This window comes from Mandrillus leucophaeus, unplaced genomic scaffold (genome assembly GCF_000951045.1).
Source record: "Mandrillus leucophaeus isolate KB7577 unplaced genomic scaffold, Mleu.le_1.0 Scaffold94, whole genome shotgun sequence".
NCBI lineage: Eukaryota > Metazoa > Chordata > Mammalia > Primates > Cercopithecidae > Mandrillus > Mandrillus leucophaeus.
The window spans coordinates 3,981,757-3,990,240 of NW_012110252.1; the positions used below are offsets into that span (position 1 = coordinate 3,981,757).

General features: G+C 43.4%; 1 protein-coding gene across 6 annotated transcripts in view; it reads left to right on the forward strand.

Moving 5' to 3' along the window:
* The window catches only part of LYPD1 (LY6/PLAUR domain containing 1), a 32,247-nt gene that overhangs the window by 13,799 nt on the left and 9,964 nt on the right, over positions 1–8,484 (forward strand). Inside the window, exon 4 of one of the 6 annotated variants that reach the window (XR_001004936.1) lies at positions 3,899–4,108. The exons of the other annotated variants lie outside the window; for them this stretch is intronic. The gene's annotated coding sequence lies outside the window, so the exon portion shown is untranslated. Of the gene's footprint in view, positions 1–3,898; positions 4,109–8,484 lie in introns of those variants that run through there. 6 annotated transcript variants of the gene reach the window in all.

Sequence of the window (8,484 nt, forward strand, 5' to 3'; positions counted from 1 at the left end):
TGATGTCATCAAAAACCCAAGCTTTCTCCATTTTTCTTCTTCCTTCCCTAAGCACATTGGCTGTTTGTCCTCAGGTTTGCCTCTTGATCACAAGATGACCACTATATTCAGGTTCAAGGGAAGGGATAGCACCAAAGAGCTTGTGTCGTAAGCTTTGCCTTTTAATGAGAACACAAAAGCGTTTCCAAAGTCCCCCCCACCCCGCCCAAAATTGTCTTTACCTTTCACGAATCAGATCACTGTCTCATGGCCGCTAGTAACTATAAGGGTAGTGATTGAGTGGTCAACTGTGATTGTCTGCCAGATCACCTTTTGAAAAGTCCATGCACAAGATTGGAAAAATTCAACACAGTGCCTCCAGGGACCCCTGGAAAAATGACAGGGATCATTTTCTTTCCCGAAAGTCACCATTATTTTACCTAAATTGAACACCGAAATGTATAGTCAAAGGACCTTCATGCTGGATCACTGTCACCCTTTGGAAGAAAAGAAACACATATACTAACAAATACTAACAAATGTTATCCTGAACTTTAACACAAGATGTACATGACATTCTAGAATTCTGGTTCACTGAATGCTGAGGTACAAATGTATAATTAAATTTTAGCGTGAGGACATCATGTTCATGGTGACAAATATAAGGGTGCTTTGGGTTAAGTGCTTAGATGTTCTCAGTTCATTCCATCTGGAAGTCGTTATGCCACCAAGGACTCTGTCTTCCCTACATTTGGGTGAATTTGTATGCAAGAAGCTGATTAGGAATCTTCGGACCCCACTGTGTTAATCTTACCATTTGAGAACAATCAGAAGGACATCAAGGTTAAAAATGTAACAGCACAGCTTCATAAATCATTGAAGGGCACTGTTAATACTGAGATAATAAGTCATAAATATCTGTTCCCTCAATCCCCCATGGCAAACTGGAAAACAAAGACACCAGCTGAGGGAAAGCAAGTGACTGCGCAAAAACCTTCCTGCCTCAGAGAGTTATAAATGAGCTAAGAAATCCAAGTCTAACGCAAGACTAAAGTAAAACCAGCAATTGGCATCATACATTATGGGTTGGTTGTTTGCTTGCTATAATTAAGTTGACATCAGTGGTTAACAGCCTCGAAAATTAAACTCACCAAAAATCTTTGGAAAGGGTAATCAGAGTCCTCTGAATAATGAACTTAACACATCCCTGTTACAAGGAAAACAAATGTGTTCTTGGGTTATCTTGTTTCATGTCTATTTCATTGTTGACATGGCTGTTGTTTTAACCAACACATTTATTTTTACCCTTAGGGATCACTGCAGCCCCTTAATATTATTCACGATTGTCAGTTCTACCAGCTAGGCCAAGATGGGCTCAACATCAGTATGGATGCGCAGTGTGGAACTTGGCACTTGCTTTCTTTTTCCCTTTTTAAAATGAGTTGTTAGCATTCTTGTTTGGTTCCTGTGGCCATCTGCAACTCAAATGGAGGGGGCTTTTTTGGTCTTTAAAATATTCGCATTCATGGCAAAGCAAAAGTACTTAAGAGCCAGAGCACAAAAATCTCCAGAAAAGAACTACTTTCTTGATCTTTTCTCTTTATTCCTGATAAACGGTGCCTATCATGGCAGCAATGAGGCAAATGTATAGATAAACCTCTACTTCCCAAGTCGTTTCCATTAGAATGCAGAGAATGTCAAAATTTCTCACACAGTGTTCTTTCAGAGAAAAAAAAATACTTGGATGCAAATCGAAGATCTTTTTTCTTGCAGTTTCTTTGAGCTCAGTGAAAATGCTTGTAGTTCATTCCAATTACCCGTTCCCCAAGCAGTTTTCTTTGAGGAACTGTTCCTGGTCCTGCATAGAATACTTATTGTGATGTAATCGTCACTGTAGTGCAGTAAGTGTTGGTTATTTTTCCAGTAGGGAAAGATTAGTGTCACACCCAAACAGGCATTCACACAAGTAGCAGTTTGCTGGAAAAGTTCGACTTTAAAGCTACATTGCATAACATGGGTAAAAGGTAATGGACTATTAAAGGCTCTGTTTAGAAATTTCTGTCTTTGTACCAGCAAAAAAGAGCAGAGGCAAAGGAAACTATTGGAAAAGATAAATGCGTAGTGGTCCACAGAGAGAAAAGAACTCAGGCCCCCTGCCTCTGTTTTTACGATCATTGGGGCAGAGGTTAAAGTGAAAAAACTGCAAAAATAATTTATTTTAAAAGCATACTTGTAGCAAGTTGTTTGTAATAGAATTGTAGCTTCAAACTCTCTGATTGCCGAAAGTTGTATGTACATCTGTAGGGGAGTGGGGGTGGCAGGGGGGTGACAGGTCTCCTTTTGGTCTCAATACAACTAAGAGGCTCAACACCTCTAGCAGGAAAAAATGTTAAATGATGACCATTTATGATCCTCAAGGTCCAGGGGCTGTTTGTAGGAGAAGATTAGTTTAGAAAATGCTTCTCGGCCGGGCACAGTGGCTCACGCCTATAACCCTAGCACTTTGGGTGACTGAGGTGGGTAGATCACGAGATGGGGAGATCGTGACCATCCTGGCTAACACTGTGAAACCCCTTCTCTACTAAAAACACAAAAAATTACTCAGGTGTGGTGGCAGGCACATATAGTCCCAGCTACTCAGGAGGCTGAGGCAGGAGAATGGCGTGAACCCAGGAGGCAGAACTTATAGTGAGCGGAGATGGCTCTAGCCTGGGCGACAGAGCAAGACTGTCACAAAAATAAAATAAAATGTTTCTCAACCCCCCAGAGAATCATGGCTTTAGAAATTTTAGAATTAAGTTCTAGGACACTGTGCAAACTGGGACAAATGGCGTCTACTGGGGTCTAATGAGTGCCCAGTGGTTATCAACCTTCTTTCTCACCCAGATTCTAAGCAAATTAAGAAATAAAACAAGGAACAAGGCAGATGAGGCCTGAAATATCACCATTGTTACTGAGAAAGGCTAAGTTGGAGGCAATAACCTGGGGACGGGGGTCAAATGAGCTTTCACATTGGCATCTCTAAATCAGCTGGTTGACCCAGCCACAGACAAGGCCAGATACGGGTAGTTTCTTGCCCTGAGAAGCAGGGCAGAATACCTGTTTGCTATGAGTCACTCACTTTCAAGAAGGAACAGGAAAGGGATAAGCAGTGTATGCCCAGTCTGTTCTTTCCAGATTTACCCATCAGACATGTCACTCCACCTCCCTTAGGGCAGAGAGAATTAAAAAGGGAGAGAGAGGCCGGCCGGGATCGGTAGCTCATGCCTGTAATCCCAGCACTTTGGGAGACCAAGGCAGGCAGATCACGAGGTCAGGAGATGGAGACCATCCCGGCTAACATGGTGAAACCCCATCTCTACTAAAAATACAAAAAAATTAGCCAAGCGTGGTGGCGGGCGCCTGTAGTCCCAGCTACTTGGGAGGCTGAGTCAGGAGAATCGCTTGAACCCGGGAGGTGGAGGTTCCAGTGAGCTGAGATTGTGCCACTGCACTCCAGCCTGGGTGACAGAGTGAGACTCTGTCTCATAAATAAATAAATAAATAAATAAAAATAAAAAGGGAAAGAAGCCAAGAGTCACACTAATTGAGTTCCTTTTACATGGATGGACCTTGAGACTGAAGAAAAAACATTCCTTCAGTAATGTTCTCTTCCCATCACAATGAAAACCAGTCATTTCAGGAGCCTCCAAGCCCTTTGAGGCAAGAGTTAAGCAGTTAATAGCATGGATGGTTGGGGCTATGTCTGTCACCTACACACAGACTATACACTCACCCTATTACTCATCAGCATGAAAGTGGCCAAGCGTATTTCACTGCGTTTGCTGGGGGTATGTGTAGCACAGAAAGAACATGTAGATTTTTCCCACATTCATACCAATTTTTTTGGTTTTTTTTCTTTTTTTTTTTTTTGAGACAGGGTCCCACTCTGTCACCCAGGCTGGAGTGCGGTGGAACAATTTCAGCACACTGCAACCCCTGCCTCCCAGGCTCAAATAATCATCCCACTTAAGCCTCCCGAGTAGCTGGGACCACAGGCAAGCACCACCATGCCCAGCTCATACCAATGTCTTTTTAAAAAGTGTTGTATGTGGAAATAAATTGAGACTTGTAGAAAAGCTGCAAAAAATAGTGCAGTTTCTACATATCCTTCCCCGATCTTTGGCTAGTGTTAACAACCTGCATAACCATAGTACAATGATCAAGGCTAGGAAATTAACATTGGCGTAGTACTGTTAATGAAACCATGCTTTGTTTTGAGATTCCCACAGTTTTGCCATTTTTGTTCCAAGATCCTATCCGGGATCCCACATTGCATTTCATTGTCATGTCTCCTTCTCCTCTAACCTCTGACAGTGCATCGTTCTTTCCATGTCTTTTGTGATCTTGACACTTTTGAAGAGGACTGGTCTGGATTTTTGTACGCTGTCCCTCAGTTTGGGATTGTCTGCTGTCTTCTCATGATCAAATAGAAGTTTTGCATTTTTGACAAGAATCCTCAGAAGAGATGCACCCTTCCCAGTGCACTGTAGCAAGGGGGGCATGCTGTCAATGTCTTACTACTGGTGATGTTAACTTTGATCACTTTTGATTCAGATAGTATCTGCTGGGTTTTTCCACTGTTTACTACGTTTTCCTTTGTAATTAATAAATAACTTGAGGAAGATACTTTGAAACTATTTAAATACACTGTTTCTCCTCCAACTTTGGTCAATAATTTCAGTGTCTGTTGGTGGATCTCTCCCACATCAGTTATTACCATGGTGTTCTAATCTTAATTTCTATTTCCCTCATTCCTTCTGCATTTATTAACTGGAATCCTACTGTAAGAAAAATCTGTCTTCTGCACATATTTACTTATTTATGTATGTCAGCATGAACTCATGGGTATTTACCTTATTGGAGGGGGTTATAATCCAATACTATCATTATTTGTTTTCTTGCTCAAATTGCTCCAGCTCTGTCCACTGGGAAGTTGGAAAGTCCAACCAAAAGCCCCAGCTTTATCAACTGGGTCATTGGTTCAAAAAGGCAAACTGAGGCTTACAGAAGTGAAGTGGCTTCCAATAAAGCGATTCAGGGAGAATTCCAGTCTAGGTCTGTTAGACTCCAGGGTTCATGTTCTTTCTGCAGAGTAAGGAATTATTTCAGAATTAGAATGAAATATGGACATGAGCTTCCTTAGTTTCCTCCATCCCATTAAGTAGATGAAGATCTACTTAATGATAAGGCCATTAAAGGAGAGGATCATGGCTTCTGGAAGCAGAGCTTGGTGAAAGAAGTTAGTAGAAGACCCTCATCTTTAAGCACATTTCTTTACATTCCAACATTGTCAGTCATTCTCCTCGGGTCATCTTCATGGTAAAGCTATTAACCATTTCAGTTCATTATTGAAACTTCCATTGCTTACTTTATGACCAAATATCATATGGATTTGCCAGCTATGAATGGAATTTTTGAGCCTAAAGTGGTGGTTTCAACAGGTCAAGAAATCATATATCAAAGGAAGAACTCAGTAAGTGACATGGCCATTTCAATTCCTAGATTATCTCTTTGGCAATGAACATTTATTTGAAAATGGTATTTCTAAAAGCAACAAAATCAGTGACATTTTTTTCTTCTCATTGTCAAGTATTATGTTTTTAAGAAGATGTTTGGCCGGGCGCGGTGGCTCAAGCCTGTAATCCCAGCACTTTGGGAGGCCGAGACGGGCGGATCATGAGGTCAGGAGATCGAGACCATCCTGGCGAACACGGTGAAACCCCGTCTCTACTAAAAAATACAAAAAACTAGCCGGGCGAGGCGGCGGGCGCCTGTAGTCCCAGCTACTCGGGAGGCTGAGGCCGGAGAATGGCGTAAACCCGGGGGGCGGAGCTTGCAGTGAGCTGACATCCGGCCACTAGACTGCGTCTCAAAAAAAAAAAAAAAAAAAAAAAAAAAGATGTATAAACCCATAACATTTCTGAAACTACAGCTAGAAAATTATGATTAAGCCCAGAGAGGGAAAAAGTTACCATGTCAACATTGATCCTCTGCACCAAAAGTCTCCTCTGCTTCTTGAAAGCAGAAAATAAGAGAATGATGGAGCCCAAGCAACACTCTAGACCTACCATGGTTAAAATGAGGACATCACAGGAAATAAGACCTGCTGCAACTTTCATTTTAGAGTCCCCGTTTACCAAAAACAGGTGGCTCTGGTTTATGTTGGAGGCACTCCTAAAGGCAGCCATGCTGACACAGAACCTCCGTGCCGTGTGGAGAGGGGGTCCTGTGCAGGTTTCCCTGCAGGGTTTTGGCTTTAAAGAGAACAGCACCTAAAACACCTAAATGCTAGTTTTACTCAGCGGGCCTGTATCCCGCCCACGCTGGAAACAGCCCTCAGGTAGTGGCTCCAGCTTGGCCTCTCTTTTCCTGTTTTTTCCTCAAACTGAGCTGTGTCCCCTGCTAGAATGTAGCCCCTCTCTCCATTACTGTGGATTCCAAGCCAACTGCAGGGTTGGGTCTGCTATAAAGGGCAGGCTTTCTCTAGAGACAGTTTTGTTTTGTTTTGTTTTGTTTTGTTTTGTTTTGTTTTGAGACAGTCTTGCTCTGTTGCCCAGGCTGGAATGCATTGGCATGATTATGGCTCACTACAACCTCTGTCTCCCAGGTTCAAGCTATTCTCCTGCCTCAGCCTCCCGAGTAGCTGGGAACATAGGGGGCCGCCACCACACCCAGCTGATTTTTGTATTTTCAGTAGAGACAGGGTTTCATCATGTTGGCCAGGCTGGTCTCAAATTCCTGACCTCATGATCTGCCCACCTCGGCCTCCCAAAGTGCAGGGATTATAAGCGTGAGCCACCATGCCCGGCTGAGACAGTTCCATTTTAATACATTTTAAAATATGGAGATAAGAGTCTACAAAGCCTATAAAACTAGCAAAGGCCTTTGATAGAGTAGCCTTGACACACGTGGAACTAAGAGACCCTTTTTGATATTCTTCCAAAAGCAAATGTTCTGAACTGTGGTGGCTTTTCTCGTGTAACTGCAGAGGAAAGATTGAGTGGAAAGAATCGATTTCATAATGTAAAGGTGATCAGATTTTGATAGAAGAGAGGACAGCAAGCTACAGCCCTGGGCCAAATGTGGCCCACTGTCTGTGCTATGATTGAGTTGTGTCCACAATTCATGTATTGCAGTCCTAATCCCCAATGTGATGGTATTTGGAGATGGGGCCTTGGGAGATAATTAAGGTTAGATGAGGTCATGAGAACAAGGCCCTGGCCTGATGGGAACAGGGTCTTTATAAAATAGGCAGATTCACCTGGAGAGAGAGGGGGAGCTCGCTTTCTGTGCACACACAGAGGAAAGGCCATGTGAGGACACAGAGAGAAGGGGTCACCCACAAGCTAGGAAGAGAGCCTTCACCAGACACCAAATTTCCTGGAAACTCGATTTTTAACTTGCAGTCTCCCGAACCATGAGGAAATTCATTTCTGTTGTTTAAGCCACACAGTCTGGTATTGTGGTATGCCAGCCTATGCAGACTAATGAAGTGTATTTCTGTAAATAAAGTTTTAGTGCAACAGCCACACCCATTTGTTTATGTACTGTCTATGGCTGCTTCTATGATACAGTATCAAAATCCAGATATTGGATTCTGACAGAGCATTTGGCCTGCAAAGACCAAAATCTTTGCTGTCTAGCCCTTCACCGAAAAAGTGTGCCCACCCTTGGAATAGAAATGTACTGTATACACTATAGGTTTTGAACATGAAAAGCCACCCCCGTGGGATATGAAAGGGCCAAAGGGAGGAAACCGTCTTAGTGTGCAGTAGTCCAACTAGCAATGTCACCTGCAGGAGTGTCCTGGACTTCTCACCTGGTCACCCCACCTATGAGCTCAGTCGTGTACAATGAACAGCTATGCCCTTGACAGCTGAGTCCGTGGAGGGCAGGTACATAGGGGAAGCCTGTCCGCTAAGGGGGCTGATAGAACAGGTCAGTTTTGACAATGGGGTTAGAAAGGAAATGGGTGTGAAGACGACAGAGCCTGGGAAGCAATGAAGAGGAAACGGACTCATCTCTCCCCCTCCTTAGCAGTGGATCCTCAGAGGGTGTTCGGAGGCCTCCCCAAGTCCCAACCACAGAACGGGAGCCAGGCTGTAATGTAGAATGAAATCTTTGCTGTTAGAAAAAATACTTCTCCTTGGATAAATTAAAACTTGCAGTTACAGCCAGGATGTGCTCTCTCCCTCCCCAGTGCAATAATTTGGAAGTTTAGGCGACCAGTGTTAGATCCACCTGTAGGTGCTTCCAGGAATCTGTATATTTAATGAATGCCCAGGTAATTCTTCTGCAAGGAATGAATGCCTGGAAAGCACCCCTTGAGCTGTTCTTCCCTGGTGGGGTTCTAACACTGCGCCTACCTGGGGCCTGGGTGCACCTTCACCAAGGGACTGCCTTTAGTGAAGTATGTGGCAAAGAACTTTGATGAAGTAGCCTTGTTTTCAAAAGGATGGCACC